This window comes from Ammospiza nelsoni, chromosome 5 (assembly GCF_027579445.1).
Source record: "Ammospiza nelsoni isolate bAmmNel1 chromosome 5, bAmmNel1.pri, whole genome shotgun sequence".
NCBI lineage: Eukaryota > Metazoa > Chordata > Aves > Passeriformes > Passerellidae > Ammospiza > Ammospiza nelsoni.
The window spans coordinates 29,229,285-29,247,807 of record NC_080637.1 but is presented as its reverse complement, the minus strand read 5'-3'; the positions used below and the strand labels follow the sequence as shown (position 1 = coordinate 29,247,807).

General features: G+C 44.6%; 1 protein-coding gene across 1 annotated transcript in view; it reads left to right on the top strand.

Annotated features, from left to right (window-relative positions):
- The first annotated feature begins 2,407 nt into the window (after positions 1–2,407).
- Positions 2,408–18,523, top strand: part of PRICKLE1 (prickle planar cell polarity protein 1) — a 65,012-nt gene continuing 48,896 nt past the window's right edge. The window contains exon 1 of the mRNA XM_059472656.1: positions 2,408–2,582. The gene's annotated coding sequence lies outside the window, so the exon portion shown is untranslated. The remainder of the gene's footprint in view (positions 2,583–18,523) is intronic.

The window sequence follows — 18,523 nt, the reverse complement described above, 5'->3', positions numbered from 1 at the left end:
CCCCATCCTCAAATTATCCACACTTCAAGTGAATAAAAAGTGCATGCAATTAAAACCTAGGAACAGTACCTGAGGAGAAAATGCAACAAAAGCACAAAACAGCCAAATAGCTCCCAAAAAAAGAGAAAAAAAGTTGATGGAAATGTTATTGTCCCTTCCTCACTAATTGCATTTGCAGGTTGTAATCTTTTAGCTTTCTTGCTTTTTGCAATAGGTGTGCTTTCTCTTGGACACAAAGTCCTGTAGGTCCAAAGAGAAAAGTGTCTGTACTCTTTCAGGATTACAGTTGGTAACTTGGACATGCTCTATTTCTGTCCATGTTGTGAAAAACAGAGCAGGTTATAACACTTTTTAAACAGCCATGCTGGATTTGCATTGCAGACATGGCTGTAGAATGGGTAAATTACATTAGTGTAGCAAACTTCCCAGGCTTCCCATATGGTTAAGTAGAAACTAGGAGTTTATAGCTTAATTAGAGGCACTTGTAAGTGAGGATCAGATAAAGAGATATACAACTTAAAAGAGTGCATTGGCCATAAATTCTTTCATTCCAGATTCAGATCTGCTAATATATGACTTCAAACACCTTTGACAAGGTTATTTAAAAGCCAAGCAACCTAATTTCCTATGTCTTTGGAACATGAAGTGGGAAGAAGTAAATGACAGAAATCATGCAGTGCTGCCAGCAGAGCCTAAATGCATTTAGATCTTTGTGATAAGTGATAGAGAAATGTTTGAATAGGTGGCAAGACAAGGGACAAACAGCTCTAAGGCAGCAGATGGCTCCTTTGCCATCTTTGTCACCTCATTCCCTTTACAATTAATTTTACAATATTATTATAGAGTGCTATTATTATATTCTATATTCTACAATATATTTAAGGTTTTTTTTCACACTCCTGCTTCATCCTCTGTGTTTTTTCTTAAATTGGAGGAGAAATACAAATTTATTCTGATGGAAAGAGTGAGAGAGGCTGACTCTCCTGAGATTTCCCCTGTCTGTACAAGCTTCTATTTTTTTTTTCTGAAAAGTTTAATGATGCAATTTGGAAATGTTTATTTTCAGACTTGGTTAATATTTAAAAGGAATTGAAAAATTAACATTTAGAAAATTGAAAAATTAAAAGAGCACCAGGGCTTGAATTGCAGTTGAAACTTGTAAGGTGATAAGTAGTTTTAACACTTTTAACTGTAGCAAAGTTGTAGCCTATGGTTGTAGTCTGAAGTTGTTTCCTGTGAGCTGTTTTTATTTTTTCAGATAGAGAAAGATGATTTTGACCAGATTGGAATACAGGTAAACTTATTCTGCTAACAGAGGAATACCAAATGTGCTTCAAAACACCAAGGGAAAATTCTCATTTTCATTTCCTCATGTAATTCCTTGTTTTGAGAATCAAGAGAGACACTGTCAGAGACACAGCTTTATAGAGAACAACATCTGAGGCTCCAAACACACCTTTTTCATCAAGCAGGGAGAGTTTGTGACTGCCTAGAAGTCACTCTGGCAAAATTATTCTCACCTTCCAATTTGCACCTATGGAAGAAATATAACATCGAGTTAAATGCCATGCGACTAATCCTTTGATGTTTCCATAGACGGTTTAAACACTGAGACCACGAGAGACCCAGGAGCTCAATCCACGTTGTTTAAAGGCTGTTGTTAGTTGCGAGCAACACGATCAAGGGCTGCAGACTCCAGCAGTTTAACGGATACCAAAAGTGCCCGCAACGTCAGAAGGAAAGGGATTTATACGTGTGCCTGGCTACTTCAGGGTCCCTTTACTGCCGGCCTCCTTCGTTTTGCCGTCTCTTTGGTGCTGAGACCGGGGCTCCGCGGCTTTGGGGCGCGCCCACCCACCCCCGCCAGCCCCCTCGGGCTGCGGACCTGCACCGCCGGCCCGGCCAGGGGCCCGCACCGCACCGCCTGCTCTGCAGCAGTGCCCGGTGCCCGCCACGGCTGTGCGCAGCCCCCGCCAACACCGCGAACCCATCGGGATCGGGCTCCATCTGTGCACCGCTCTGCACAGACCGGCGGGAGGAGTTTCTAATTAACTTTCCCCGTCCCGCTCCCTGGCTGAAAGCCGGCGGCTTCAGGGCTCCGTCGGACCGAGGGAAAGGGAGCGCAGACCCGCCGGTGCCCTGCTGCTCCCGGTCCTTCCCGACCGCCTCACGCCGCGCTCCCCGCGCGCTCCCCGCACGCTCCCCGCGCCGCTCCCGCCGCCGGCCCCGCCCCGAGCCCCGCCCCGCCGGGCCCCGCGCGCCGCCCGCCGCCCCGGCCGCACGGCGATTGGCGGGCGCGGCGGGCGGCAGCCAATGGGCGCGGCGGAGCGCGGCCGGCGCCGTCCCGGGCGCGGAGCGGCCGAGCCCCATTAGGGCGGGGAGCGCCGGGGCTCGGGCAGTCGCGGCGGGGCGGCCGAGGAGGCTCCGGGCGGTCCGTCCGCGGCGCTGCCGGAGATGCGCGTCTCCCGCCGGCGCTGACTGCCTGGGACAGAGCCGGGTAGCCGTCTCCCCCCTCGTCTGTGTGACGGACCACACCGCCTCCCGGGAATACGTCGCCGTGGTCCGGCTGCGCTGCGGGGAGGGTAAGTGGAGGCTCCCCGGGGTGACGACTGACGGACAGCCTGAGGCGGTGCGCCCGGCGGGTTTGGCGGAGCGCCGTCCGCAGCTGGCACCGTGCCGCTGGCGGCGGAGCGCTTCCCGCGGTGCGGCGGGGGTCCTGCGCCCTGCCCGGGGCTCGCATCGCCAGGGCGCGCCGGTGAGGAGCCGCCCGAGCCGGGAGCCGGCGCTCGTCAGCGCCGCTGGCGCCGTGCCGTCCTGCGCGGAGTTGTCGGACGGGGCTGCGGGCTCGGGAGAGCTGGGGAAGCCGTGGGGGGCGCAGGGTGTCCCGCTGCGGGGGAAGGTGTGGCGGCACCGCCGCCGCGCCGGCTCGGTGCGTCCGGCAGAGCGAGCGGCGCGCCGCGGTCTCCGGTCTGGGTAAGGGTGCAGATGTTGGAGCTCAGCTGTTGCCTGTCAGTGCGTGTCAACTGGCCCCTTCCAGGCAGCCTCCGCCCTCGCCCTTATCCCGAGCGAAGCGTCCGCCTCCGGGCGCCCTCCTGCCCCGAGAGCTGGGAACCTCGCTCTGCCATCCCGGCGGCGTCTGCCGCGCTGTCCGCTTTAACTGGGGGTGCTCCCTGCAGCCACGGACCTCGCTCAAGTATGTGTTTGTGCTTTCCTTTCTTAACGAAGAGAGCTCGGGAAGGGCGATGGATCGTCCGCGGGTCCCTTCTCCCAGAATATTTGCGCCCACGGCGGGGCTCCGTCCAGTCGCCTTCGCTGTGCTGCGAGCCCGCGGCGGCTGGGTCTGGCCTTTGACAGGAATCTCTCCGTGTTCCCCAGCGGGGGCGGCCCGGGGAGGCCAAATAAAGCACCCACCAGTGCCGGTGTTTCTAAATGCTGTCAGCTGGAGAGCGAGGAAACGCAGCGGGGGGGATTTTACGGGCTCGCTGAGAAATGTTTATACAGCGAAATTTAATGGTTAACAATGCATATTCCCAACACGCTGAAGAAAACCTTTAAAAAGGCATAAATAAATTACTAGCGTTATTGTTGCGAAACTCCTTGCCATCATTGTTTAGCTGGTAACTGAGATCTTTAAACTACATGTTTTGCACGGCAAACTCTAAAGTACTGTGGTTTTTCAAGTAGGATGGGATTTTTTTCCCGTTTAGCTGTGGTTCTTGCTATTTCTAGGGGGAATTAAAGCAATTTGTACTATTTGTTTGCAAGACAGGTATATCACAGTGGCCGGGTTTTCTTCCCAAGACGTGAGTAGATCAGAATGAGCTTGGACAAGGAATGGAAAGGCAAGGAGATGGAGAGAGCCGTTACCCTGATGCAGTGACAGATCCTTTCATTTCTGCCTGCAGAGCCCCGGATGAGCCGGGCTGGTGCAGTTCTGCCAACAGCACAGTTAATTGTGTCCTGTAAATCAAGGTCCGTGGAGCTGCTCCCTTTCTGTACAACAAAAGGGTTTGTAATGAGTAAGCCCAGATCAGTCATATAAAAATTTTAACATCAGCTGGGCAAGGTGTGTGTGTGTGAGGACCTTACAGGGTTAATAGCTAAACTATTAAGATTGGAGTCAGATGTGGGTAAAAGCAACAGGAGAGTCTGGTTTTTCCTAATATCCTGTAGTATGATAACTCTCTGAAAAAGGTAATTGTTTAAAAAAAATCTGTTTCAATTTAAGATTTATTAAGCAAGGAGAAACTTATGTAAACATAAGAATCCCTTTCTTGTTTGGAAAGGCAAGAAATGGCTAGAAATGTCATCTGAACTTAAAGACTGTGTGGATTTTTGTGCATATGTGCAAGAATGTTATTAATCTCATTTTCAGCTAGCTTATTCTATGTCTTAGAGGGTCTGGGGTGTTTAACTCAGGCCTTTGGCAAAATGGCTTCTGTGCTTTTAGGGTTGTTTTTTTTTTTTTCCCTAGCAAATGAGTTATTTCTAGCATTTAATAAGACTTTAAAATACAGGAGCAAGAGAAAGCAAGTGCCTTCCAAAGAAGGAGAAATGGAGGGGGTGGGAGGGGGAGTCAAGTTTTACTTACATATGTTATGAGTTGGGAATGTAAATTTGTATATAAGGAGAAGATCTGAAGAATGACTTGGCACGCTAATGACCTGGCTTTTTGGAACTTCAAGAGTTTGGTCTGTCTCCCCCTATGGTTATAATAAGAGATTAAATGCATTAAATCATATTTAATTAATTAGCATATGAAAATAGGATGTCTTTTACTTTGTCATTGTTTTCCTGTGAAACTTTTCTATGCTAATGAATGTCTACATTTTACAGAGTCATTTGCTTTGCTTCACATTATGCTTTTGCAGATTGGTTTGACCCTTTCTAGTGCTGGAAGCATTGGTTTGGTAGCCTAAAAGTCCTTCCGCTTTGTCGTGTGAATCTTGCGTAATAAATACGTTGTCAATTACTGCTATACACAGCTTCTAACAGGGCAGACTGAAAGTTGCTCTTAAATTGAAAGCCTCTGTTTGCTTGGGTGCCATGTCTTATGCATTCCAGAATTAATTGGATGTGCAGTGACGAATTTCATTTAAAACAAACAAGCTGGGTTGTGTTTCTGTTTTCTGTGACTAGTTACCCTAGAGTAAAGAGATCCCTGCTGCTGGGATATAAAAGCATGCTCTGAAACATTACTTTTTATTTTTTAAATATTGAGAAATTATATTTCTGGGAAAACTGTTGCATGATACAATATTGCACTAAGAATGCTGGATTGAGATGGTTCCCTAGTCACCAAGTGGCTTATATCAATATTCAGTTTACCCCCTTGTATTAAGGCTTAAGCTTCAGTTTGGCCAGCACTGGTTTTTGCTTATGCTGTTTAAACAGAAGTAAACTTGAGGTTAGCTCTAGCCATTAGTGTATGCTTGGTGTAAGCCATGCAAGCTTAGGTCCTGCTCCTGGAAATGTTTACAGAAATGAGTAGCTTTTACTTGTGTGCTTAAATTGTTTGGATTAGGAGTTGTATAATGGGAAGAACCAGCTTGGAAGGACACAGCACAGCTATTGCTCATCTTTTCCTCCTCCCACCTTATGGCTGAAGAATGATGGGAAGAAACATGTTTTTCAAGTAATAGCACACTGAAGTCGTGGCATTTCTGGCAGAAATTCCCAGATAGACTATCAGATCAGTTTGCCAAAATTACACGCTTTTTTTTCAGAAACAGCTCCTTGGCTGCTGGTTCATTGACAAAGGATATTTCCAGCTACTGAAGAAAATTTCACAGGTGGTCTGCTACAACTCTTCCTCTTTGTATTTTACTTTTTTATAATCACAAAATACATTATATATTTTTGGCAGAACTAAAAGAGCAAGCATTTCACTTCTCAAAACAAACTGATAATATTCCTCAAGCATGTTTTTGTGCAAAGAGACTTTTTTTTTAAATGTACAAAATGAGTGAAGTGCTCATATACAAGAGGTAAGAGCCAACACAAACATTTTTAGTATTTTTTAAAGGGTCTGTAAATGACAGCTTCTTGCTAGTTTACCTTTTCTTGGAACCCTGCCTGGAAGTCTTCTTAAAAGTTCTTAAATATAGCCATAAGGTTGGTGAGTTGCTTTTCAAGATCATTATGAACCTATCAAGCCCAATGTTTTGGTAGGTAGTAAACCTGGGGTAGACAGTCTCTCAGGTAGACCTTTCACTTCCAGTGGGTTACATATCAACAAATGCTGGAACTTTTTTCAGTTGTTCTGTACCAAAGCTGTGTACTCCTGTCTAAAGTCTCTATGCAAAATGTTGATTTATAGCACCTGATAGCTCTGTTCTGTCTTGTGTACTTCTTCATTTTCTCTCTCTTCCCCTCTGTCCCCTCCTTGAGATGCAAGAATATGGTGGAGTGTGCTTGTAAGTCTGTATCTGTAACAGATATAATAAGTTTCATTCAGTTGCCCCACTTTTATCTAAGGACAGATTCTGCAGTTTGCAATTACCATCTTTGACTTAAGAATTTTTTTTTAATTATTCCAGTTACACTCAATATTAGCTTTGTGGAGTGGTTGCATGCCAAAAAAGCATTTTCAGCTGCAATCCAAATACTGAAATATAATTGCTTGTCTTTAATAATAATAAACAAAATAATTTTGTTTCCTGTGATGTTTTTGTAACCACCTTTTTGAGCTTGTTGCCTTCTAATCTTGCATCAAGTAACCCCAGACTTAATACTGCATGATTCCAGAACTAGCTTCTCTGTTGGCAGCATGCCAAATCCTGTCTAATGTCTGTGTTAATGTGGTGTATATGAAAACTGACTTCTCTGTGGATTGGAACACTGATTTGTATAATTGCAACTGGCATGATTAAAAATCTGCATGTCAGTATCATGATGTTTATAATAAAACTTATAGGGTTTTTTTTTAAGCAGGGTGATGTTAGTCCCTTAAATTTTCTTTGAGAGTCTTCATTGTCCAAACATCATTTCTGAATGTGTTTGAATGTTTAAAAAAGAAAATAAGAGCATGCATGCAGTTATGAGTATAATAATCTAGGCCTTGGATTGTTCTGGGTGGTAGGACTGCACCCTCTTGTTCTGTAGGAAAGCTGCATCTTCTCTCACTAGTCTTAAAAAGACTGATATAAAAGACTTGTCTCTGAATCTTTAAACATATCTAGACAAGTGCCTTAAAATTCCTAAAAGCACACATCCCTCCTGTGTCCCTGTGATCCCTGCTGGAGCCATGTAAGCCACCTCTGCCACGGGCACTGTAATTGCTCAGCTTTACCCGTTCTGCTGTCCCTGCTGTCACCATTAGCCAGGTACACTCCTGTGACAGGGGTGGTGCTGGCTCAGCAGCAGGCTCTGCCGGGGCACCCCGGCACTCCTGCTCAACCCGTTGAGCGCTTGGGCTTGGCGGACACTGCCCTCACCCACGGCCCATTTCGGTAGCAACAGAGACACACAATAACCACGGCAGAAATTGAAAGCCACCTTGTGCTTTCAGGTGTGGATCAACTTGTCTAACAGCAGTAAAACCTGACTTGTTTTCAAGTATGTTAAAAATTAATGCATGATTAGTGAAGATAGTTTTTAAGGATCTCTTTTTGTAATCAAGCGTTAATCACCCAGAAGTTCAGAAGTGTTTATGTAAAGAAATTGCATGTGTTTGTGTGCATACTTTAGGATTAATACATTTTTACTTCATTTCAGACTCTTTGCAGGAATTGGTATTTTCATATAAAAATTAAAGCTTCGCATGCTGAGATGACTATTCAAAGTATGAATATTTATGTACTTTAAAATGAATTTTATGGAGGCGCTAAAGAAATGTCTGAACCTTGCATATTTGCATCTCTGTATACAAACTGCTAAATAAATTATGCTAGGTCTAGAACCTCACTGGTGAATTGCAGATGTCTTTTGTAAAAGTATACATATGGTTTTCCAAGAGCTTTGAACTGTTTCCTCATGCTTTGCTCATCAGAAGGATGGTATGGATAACTTCATTGTGAGAGGGCATTTTTCCAGTCTTGTTTGCAAAGCATAGTGGATCTGTGTGGTAAATATTGAGTTTTCATTCATCTTTGGACTGAAATGAGCTCATTCTGTGCATATGGAATATGAGAAAAACATATACAAAGGATATGTTTATATTTAATAAAATTAATAGTATAAAGCAAGTGCAGAGAAACTTACGAGCCTAAACAGCTTGGCAGGCCAATAGCCAGCGAATGTCTTAGAGTACTGCCAAACATGTACAAAGCAGACCAGGCTCTCATCTGTTATGAGGTACCAAAAAACTTCCAGCCTCATGAGGATGTTGTTTACTCAGGATGCAGCTTTGTTCTGTTCTCTTAGCAGCTTGGTGTAGGTTTGGATTTCAGCAGGTATCTGCTGGGAGGTACCAATACTATTCAGGAGAAATGTGACTCCCTAAAAAAATAAAACAAAAAAAAAAAAACCAAGCAGCTGTGTTACAGCAGCTCTCCACAGAGAGATCCCAGAGTCCCTTTTTACAGGGTCTTGGCCTCTCCTTGGGAGGCCCTGGGGAAGGAAGAAGCAGTGTACCAGAGTAAGAATGTCTGCAGGGTAAGAGGCAGGCCTATGTGTTGCTGTTGTGCTCAACCATGAGCTGCCATCAAGCTGTAGAAGCACTCTCAGCAAAGGATGCTGCGGAGTAGATTACTGAGCTCCATGGTTTCTTTAGCTGTTTGTGAATCCAGTAAATGTCAAGCTTTGCACCCAACCTTTCACACAGCCCATCTGCTTGGACAGTACTCTGGGTGTTTCAGATGGTGTGAAGCTGGTTCAGTGGTCTGGGCTAATACTCTATTTTGTTCCCAATATTGATTTCCCAGTTGCACAAAACTCTTGATTTCCTGCAAGAACAGCTTGCATGTTTTTAGAGTAGCTGTTAAAATGCTGAAATTGAACAATCCATTTATATGATTGAACTGAAGCAACCACAGTGACAATCAGGCACCGGTTTCATTGCTGCAGATTTATTATTTTTCAGATTCCTTTGCAAAATGTCCCCCAACTGTCAGAGCTCTATTGTCTAGTTCTCAGTCTGCCACCTTTTAGGCTGTAATTTTGGAATATTGCTTTTTTAATGTCTCCCTGTCTCATATTGTGCTGTGGCTGTGCATAAACATTTCTTACCTATTAGTGGATGTCTTATTAGCCTGGAGCTAATGCTGTCAAGAGGTACTGACAATATGATGGCCCTTTCAGGTATACTTAATGGATTTATTCAGGGACTGGGGTGATAGCAGGTTTGTGTTCATTTAAGGCTTGTTTTTGAGTTTTTTCCAAACTTTGATGCATAAGTCAGTGTTCAACATCTAAATGCTAGGTTGAAAACAAAGTTGGGTATTCAAGGACATGTATTTGTTCTTGGGTCCCTTTCCACCTTGTAAGGGCCTCTGGAAGGAGGTTTATGCTTTGAAAGAACATGTCTCATGAAGATCAGCAGTTACACCTTCAATTATGCAACATTTTTTTCTGCAGGTAGAAGTAATCCTCCTTTATGCAATTCTCTGCATTTACCTTCATCCTGCTTTGTTGTGTACTAAATCAGCTGATATTTAATGCAATTTTGAGCAGATAATCTAGACTTGTTTTTAAAAGGAAACTGTTGGCACGTGTCCTGCTGGAGTGCTGGGGGGTGACTTAAAATCTGCTGTGAGCCGTTACAGGGGTTGTGCACATGAAAGTGGGGGAAAAGCATTTACAGTTATGGTAATATTCTGTCAGTGTTGGACTCTGAATAAATATGAATTACTTCAATCTTACATTTCTATGGTATATAAAACAGGTAATTAAGTCTGTATTCCCTCTGTAAAATACTCAGGCTGTTTCCCTTGCACTGTCACATCGTTGTGCAGGCATACCTCAAGTGAAGGTACAGAGATAGTTTGAAAATATTTGGGGGTTTTCTTGCTTCTTGGTTTTAAGTGAGCTTCCCCAAATCAGCCCAATCAGTACAAGGATTATGTTTGTGCACAGTGGGGTGGTGAAAGAGAAGCTTCCTAACCACGTGCTGCTACCAAGGAAAAAAAAGAAAAGCCTAAAAGAACATCTACTATAAAGCTGTAGCTTCTATTCTTCTATACCTCCAAACCATGAAGTGATTTTCTCACCTATGTCATATGTAGGACTTTGTGTGACTTGAATTCCAGTCTGAAGTGTTACTCTTTCTAACTACTGTAATCTTAGTTTGCAGAAGATCCTGAAGAGTTTTGGAAGATCATTGGCTTGGGTATAAATGATCATTGGGCCCTGTTTTTGGTGATGCAAATAGGTCAGATCTCCACTTTCTAGGAATGGAAAATTGTGTCTTCCACAGACAAAATGGTGTGCTCCTCATTTTATAGAATAACTGTAGGGAAATGCAAATCAATCATGTCTGTCTGAAAAAAAATAGTTCTCACTAAATATGTTTTGGTTTTTTAGAAGCCTATTTACTGACTGGGGTTCTGACTTACTAATATCAGTCCCAAGTCTTAAAAAACAAACAAGCAAACAACAAAACTCCTGAGTAAGCTGCAAGTTCTCTTCTTCTCCACCCCCAGCTAGAGCCTCTTTGCCTGTCTTTGCTTGTGTACTCTATCGGTTTCACAGTTCATATACTTATGTTTTTTTAAAATTTCCCCCTACACTCTGGTGGGAAACATGTCTGCTGTTTCCTTTCAAGCACACAAGGCTTGATTCTCCTCTCACAATGGCATAAATTGTGAAGAACTCCGCTTGAAATCAATGGACGTAAAGACATGTAAAATGGGGTGAGAGAAGAGCCCAGCCTCTGGTTTCTATTTTTAAGTGAGTCTGGTTAACCTAAAATTGTTCAATGTGCCACTGTGACTTTAGTTTGTAGATATCAGTTACTATGCTTGTTACTTTTTGTACATAATGTTTCATTTTCATATATAATACATCATAGCCAGTACCCCTAATCAGGATGCACATGTCTTTAATTTAATACCTTGGTACTACTACGTCAATTTTGGTACATAATAAGTAATGTGCATGGTAAAATACTTACCTTACTAGAGTCAGATCCTGCAGAAAGTCTGGGGTATAGCTGTATTCCTGTGCAGGCCCCAAAGGAAAGAAGGCTGGATTGGCTCTATCTCTACAACTTAAACTTTGTGGTTTTCTCTTGCTTCAGTAGTTCTAATCTGTGAATCTTGTTCCTCATTATCCAGGTTCAAAATACTAATTCTATATAAACAATACTTTCTCAGTTGCTGTTGTTTTTTTCTGTGCTTGTGAAGTGTTCAGCTCCATTCTTATACTTTGTACATGCTCAAGAACTTGTTATAACGTTAAATTTTCTCTGAACACTGAAGTACTTTGGAAGAAGCCTGGAATATCCACACATGATTTTTTGCCCAAGTTTTGGTGGTTGTTCACATTTGTTTATTTTTTGGCAACGGATTATGGTCCTTAATTACCATCAGTAGTCAAATAACTGAATGAGATTATACAGCAGTGCTGTAAAAACTGTTCATGGTAGCTGTGATCTGTACATGTGTGGGTATCTTTGAGAACAGTCACCTCATTCATTAACCAGTGCAACAGACTCCAACTTTATTTAGTTTTTGAAATTAATGCAACCTTCTCTACCTAACTGAAACATTGCTTTGACTACTTCTTTCTATAGTTTAAAAAATGCCCATGTAGTAGTTGGCTCTTGTAATGTATTCAGACTTGGAATAAATTTATTGGTGTATTTGAATTTTTGTTTTCTGCTTGAACAGCAAATCATGGGTATCCACAAGAGAGTCTCTTTAAATCTGGAGTTCACTTAGTATATCCCTTAAATTTTATCTCCAATTTTATTATGATGAGGGTAAAAACCCTGTGGTGTTTACCTGTTTAGTCGTTGAGCTTTCCCCTTCCATTTTAGTCCACCAGCCCCCAAAAAAGTCAAGAGGTTGCCTAGCTAGTTATGTGGTGGCCTTATGTATCAGGGACAGCAGATGTCACAGAGTTTGCTGTGCTGCACTGGTTAGAGTGATGCAGACTCACACATTCAGTGTGGCTTTGCAGGCAGAGAAGTGGTGTGGAACTGGCTTCTGACCCCTTTATGACAGTTTTTCATTCCAGTAGTGAATTATTCCTTGTCCCTGATAGATTTTGCATGACTTAGCACAGGGAAAATGGTTTATCATAGTGAGTTCATGGTAGCTTTAACTCTGGCTTTTTGGAAGTGTAGCTGTTAGACAGGGAGGTGGCATGGTGGAGGCAGAGAAGTGCTGTTAACTGCTGCTGTGGTCATGAGCAGTGGTGCTTGTCTACATCTGATGTGAGGATGGTGGGGGCAGAGAAGAGTGTTTGATAGGGATTCATGTCAATTCCATGTGCTTTTCCTAGCTGGAAGCTGGATACTTCTCAGCTTTGTTGGATAGAGCCATCCTTGTGAAGTAGGGAACTGACAGTCTCCCAAGTGCAGAGAAGTGCAGGTGACCTTCCTGATGTTCTTACGGTTTTGACTCATTCTGTCTTACCATTTTGGGGGCATTTTAAAGCTCTTCTGAAAGTTACAATTGTAGAGGCTGCAATGCATGTCTGTTCGTGCATTCTGTTCATGTCTGAAACAGAAACTACTTTTGGGAGTATTTTCAAAGCATAAGGTTTGGTGTACAAAATTAATTTCTGGGTACAAGGGAAACAAAAGGTTATGTGGTTAGAATATGAGACTCTGGAGCAAAATTAGTCTTTAACACAGACTGGTATATACAGCAAGCTTGCAGAAAGACTGAAATCTTACAAAGCACCTTATCAGGTTTATGGATGAAGTGGCTTCTATTGGAAAAGATATGGGAATAGAAGAGCATGCTTCTGGCTCTGTCATTAGTTCAACAAATCAAAGATAATAACATGTTATCAAGTTGATGCCTTAAAGGCTCTGAAGAAACTTAAGACTTTCTACCTGTTGTGAAACTGGTGGTGTAAGATGTGACCTCAGGAAATGGAGATGGTTTTGGGGATCCAGAGCTTGAATCTGTTTATAGGTACTTTTGAAGAATTGTCACCACCAAATACACACCTGATGGTACAATGCTTCTGCAAGACAGAAATCTGTTCTGGAAGCAGCAATAAGCCCAAGGTAAATCCTAGAAATCAGTCCTTCTTGTAAATAATTCCAGAGCCATTTACTTGCGGTCTTGATTTGTATGTAAGTATGCTAAAAGCTGTGACTACTGTATAGTTCACTACCTATTCCAGCCATCTTTAAAAGCTGTCTTTTTTCACAGAGAAGCTTTCTGACAAGAGGCCTCAGATGGATGCTTGGCACCCATGTCTTTTGTGGCAGAAAGCAAAAATTTATGGGATCAGAAGTCTGGGTAGATTAATCCTTCTGTTCCGTTGCAGGTCCATGTCACTGTATACACAATAAGAAAGTGTTTAAAGCTCTTTAAGAATATTCATGTGTTAAGGACAAAAGCGTATGTGGTGGGGAAGTAAAGCAATATTTTAAATAATGCCAGCAGGCTCTAACTTTTAAGCTGTGTCCTGTTTAAGGAAAGTAAAAATGACTGAAAATTGGTATGCTGTGGAAGGCTGCATAGAAAATATATATTTCTTGACATCCTTCCAAAAGTACTATTTAAAGACAGTTTTGTAACATTGGTGTCTTAGCAGCATTCTGGTAGCCTCAGTTTTCTTTCCCGTGGAACAGCTCCAGCTCTCACTTTCAAATTAGCCTGTTGTGTGATACCTTATGAAACAAAGTAGATATCAGGAGGACACGCTGCAACACTTATGCCTAAATTTGCCCCCAGTATGCGCACAGCTTGGTACAGCTATGAATTTTGTCCTTAAGAAACATTTTGGAAAACACCCGATTGTGTGTGCACATGGTGCACCTGTACCATCATGGATGTACACCAGGCACACCTATGTAAGATCCACGTCTCCAAAGCTGAAATGTTTGTGTGACTGCTCAACACTAAAAGGTGCTTTACCAGCATGGAGGGCAGAGCATACCAACCTGAGGTGTACATGTATCAAGTCAGTGCTGTGACAGCTTTCTGCAGGAAAAATGCTTGAGAAAAGTCACAGTGAAAATGTATAGATGAAACGTACATGGAATTAACATACAGTGCTGGGCATTTTCACTCTAACACTAAACTATGGGGCTTAGGTTCTAAATTCACTTCTGGCTCTGCAAAGAAAACCAGACTGGTGTGACAGTGCCTGCCTTGCCTCTCTTGCAGCTGGTAACTCCAGGGAAAAGTAGGGTGTTGCAGCTGGGAGGGTAGCAGCCAAGGCTGGTCAGGCAAACACCAAGTACAGACTCAAAGATGCAGAAGATGTACTGGTTAACTGGTGGGGTTTGGAAGGCTCAGCTGTTGGTTTTTAGGGCTCTGGCTGCTATTAGTCTCCAGTGTGGGCCTGGCAGTTCTGGTGGAAAAAAGGCCATGTGCTGTTTGTTATTTCCTTGCCTGGGGAAGTGCAGTGGAGTTGCAGCCATGGAGTTAGTGTGACTTGTGATGGTGGCCTAATGCAGAGCTGAACAAAAAGTTGCTGAATTGTCGTAGAATGGTTTGGGTTGGGAGGGACCTTAAAAATAGAATTCCAATCCCCTGCCATGGGGCAGGGACATGTCCACTAGACTGCTTGCTCCAAGGCCCTTCCATCCAGGCCTGGAACACTTCTGGGGATGAGCATCCACAGCTTTCCTGGAGAACTTGTTCTGGTGTCTCACTAACTTCACAATAATGGATTTCTTCCTAATACATAATCCAAACCTACCCTCATTCATTACAAATCCAATACCCCTTGTCCTATCACTGCATGCCCTTGTAGGAAGTCCCTTCTAGATTTCTTGTAAGCACTGGAAAGCTGCTATGAGGTTTCCCTCAAGGCTTCTCTGTTCCAGGCTGAACAACCCCACCGCTCTCAGCCTGTCTTTATAGAAGATGTGCTCCAGTCTTCCCATCTTCCTGCTCTTCCTCTGGCCTCTCCCCAGTATGTCCATATCCTTCTGGTGCTGGGGACCCCAGAGCTGGATGCAGCATTCCAGGTGGGTCTCACCAGAGTGGAGCAGAGGGGCAGAATCTCCTCCCTCAGCCTGCTGCCCACGCTGCTTTTATGCAGCCTGGGACATGTTTGGCTTTCTGGGCTGCAAGTGCCCATTGCCAGGTCATGTGGAGCTTCTCAACACACCCAAGACCTTCTCTTCAGGCGTGCTCTCAGTCTGTTCTCTGCCCAGCCTGTACTTGTGCTTGGGGCTGCCCTGACCCAGGGCCTTGCACTTGGCCTTGTAGAACTTCATGATCCCCCCTCAATCCTGTGCGGGTCCCTCTGGGTGTGATCCCTTCCCTCAGCCCTTCCCTCAGCGCGGGGCGGCACCGCCGCACGGCTGGGCCCCGTCCGCGCCCGCCAGATGGCGCCCGTGCGCCGGCCCGGCCCGGCCGATCCCGGGCTGGCTGATCCCGGGTGAACCCCGTGTACCGGCCCGGCCGATCCCGGGCTGGCTGATCCCGGGTGAACCCCGTGTACCGGCCCGGCCGATCCCGGGCTGGCTGATCCCGGTTGAATCCCGTGTACCGGCCCGGCCCATCCCGGGCTGGCTGATCCCGGGTGAATCCCGTGTACCGGCCCGGCCCATCCCGGCCTGGCTGATCCCGGTGAACCCCGTGTACCGGCCCGGCCCATCCCGGCCTGGCTGATCCCGCTGAACCCCGTGCGCCGGTGCCCAGCTGATCCCGGGAGATGATGCTAAGCAACATTGCCGTGTGCGAGTAATGGAGGTCGCTGGTGCTTTTCTGTCTGTGCTTGTGGCAATGGGAGCACTTCTGCCTAGCTGTGTTTTCAAGGCTGAAACTATTTCAAGGGCTGGCTCACAGTGACATCAAAAGCAAAGCTATTAAATTTCTCTCAAATTGCTTTATACGAGTGATGTGGAAATGGTTTTGAAGGACAGAGAGCAACCTGTCCATGCTGAAAACCCAAAGAACTGGCTATTTTTTCTGTCCCTCTGCTTGCTTTGTCTCTGTTAATTTGCCAGTATTCAAAATTATACCGAAACCCAAAGGAGAAGGGAGCAAGCCTGAAGGTCCCAGCCCATATGCTAAAAGATCTGCATAGATGTTCACCTTTTGGCCGGACATCTTGCTTCATGTTTTCTGTTGGGAGGAGATGAACGTGACTCTGGGTAGAGCTGGAGAACAGGGACACAGCTCCTCTGGTTACCCCAGCTGGCTGGAGGGAATGGCAGGAGCCCATCGGGCTGTGGAGAGTGAGCTCTTCCTCACCAGGTTTGCTGTCCCCGGAAGATCCTCTGGCAGGGCGAGGATGTGAGGTGCAGCTCCATAAGTGTGCAAGTGGTCTGAGCACGTGGGTGGAGGCAGGAGCCTTCTCACAGCCACTCCACAAACACCAGACAACACAAGAAATCCAAGCACTTTGATGTGGTTCTCTAGGCCCCTGGTAAGCTGCCCAAACTAGTTTAACCAGGCCCAGAGGCAGAAGAGTGGGAAGAAATGGGCTCTGTTGGATAGCCAAAGGAGTGCTTCCTTATCAGCCTCATTCCTGGGGAGCTTTTGCACTGAAGTGAGCCTGTCCCAAAGGTATGGGAGTGAGATAGGCCTGCCTGAGACTGAAGGAGAAATGTATTTTCTTATTAATTGTGAGGAGGCCACCCAGGGTCAGTAACTGTTGGTCCTCCTTTTGAAGGAAGGATGGGCAGGTGCTAAATTCAAGTCTGCTGTGTAGTCCTGCTTGGCTTGTGTGGGAACTCGGCACATCCTTTTGGATGTCCAGAGTTGCCGAGAACCCTGTTGGAGGACTCGGAGACCCTGGCATGCTGCCCAGAGTACCTGGGGATTTGATTTTGACCCTTCAAGCAAGTTACCAGCTTTGTTTGAGGATGTGAAAGTCACACAAGTTTGAATGGTGTAATAATAAAATATGCATGGGGTGAAAATGTAGTTTTTAGGAATTTTGGTATGGGGGTTATGGGGACAAGATGGAGGAATCAGGGTGTGTCTAGTCCTTCTTTCTTCTTCTTGTTCTCCATTTTCTGCTGCGATGTTGGCACTTTGGGATTGGTTTAGAATAGAAGTGCACTGTCTAACATAGGTGATGGGAATTAAGAGTAAATATGATGTACGTAGTTTGTAGTATAAAAAGAAGATACTGCCTCAGGGGCAGTCAGACTGTCTGTGGCTTCCCTGCAGGACAGACCTCCACTGGGCAGAAAGAAAATTTTATAGATAAGAATTAATAAACAACCTCAAAACCAAAAAGCGAAGAGTCCAGACTCGTTCTTCAGTTGTGCGGGCTGAAGCAGAGACATCCTGCACATCTCAGGGCAGCAAATATCAATCAGCTACCCGAGAGGCTTGCAGGCTGTGACTGTCACCACATCCTACTAATAACCTTAAAAGGTCACTCAGACTTCAGATGACCTCAGGAGGTCACTGAAATGTCAGATAGACTGGGCCTTCCAACAACAGTGTCCATATCTTTCCGTGGATGCAGGGTGACCCTCAAATAAGGAAGGGATGTGACTCACCTGGCAAACAAAAAAAGCTGACAGCCTGTGCAGCCTGCAGCCAGATTTTTGAATTAAAGCTGTCAAGCACCCTGAGCTGTGTGTGAGGTGAGCCCTTCCACCTCAGTTAAGCTAGTGTAACAGCAGAAGAATGGATGAAATATTCAGTATTGAGAAAATTTTCTGCAGAAAAGAAAAGGGGAGGAATTGCTGGCACTGCAGAACTTGGGCATCTGGCCAACTTAACCAAAATATTCTTTAAAAATAAGATGGTGGTTTCTCAAAATTTTAGGCATATGGTTTGAGTTTTCAGCTAAATCCTTGTAAATGTTGTCCTGTTGACATGAAGTGTTCATAGCTTTGTAGACTTTCTGATGGGGCTGTGAGACAGAGGTGCTAATAGTGAATGACCTGAATGGCAGGTGTTGAAGCCATTCTCAAATAGACCAGAAGGCTTTTTTTTTGCTTTTTTCCCCCCCTAATCTTCTACAAATACTGATTAGAGCTACAACAAACAAGACCTGTCTCCTTTTGTACCCATCTTCCCATAGGAGAAAGAAAACATTCTTTCAGGAGTGGTGGGTTTGGGTTTTTGATAGGATTCTTTTCCTTTTTTTTTGGTTCCTTGATTCCAGTCTTGGGAAAGGAAACCCTTGGTGGTAAATAATTGCATTAGGAACTAGCAGGATCAACTTAAATGAAAGAGCCTTGTTCAGCAATTCATTACTTAATTGTACAGTGGACTTTCTCAGCACTGCTTCCTGGTAATCATCCAAGTCCTTCAGCTCTGATACCTGTAAACAATTAGCATTCTCCCACATGGCACGCAAACACTTTATCAGTGTTTAACACGATATTTGTGCATGGCAGTACTTTAACCTCGTTAAGGATTCTTCTCGTCCTGCCTTTCTCTTCCATGGTCTTTCCTCCCAGTTACTGGTGTATTCAATTTATATACAGATTCTAAATACAGCTGTTTATATGTGATGCTGCTGGCTTCTCTGTCCT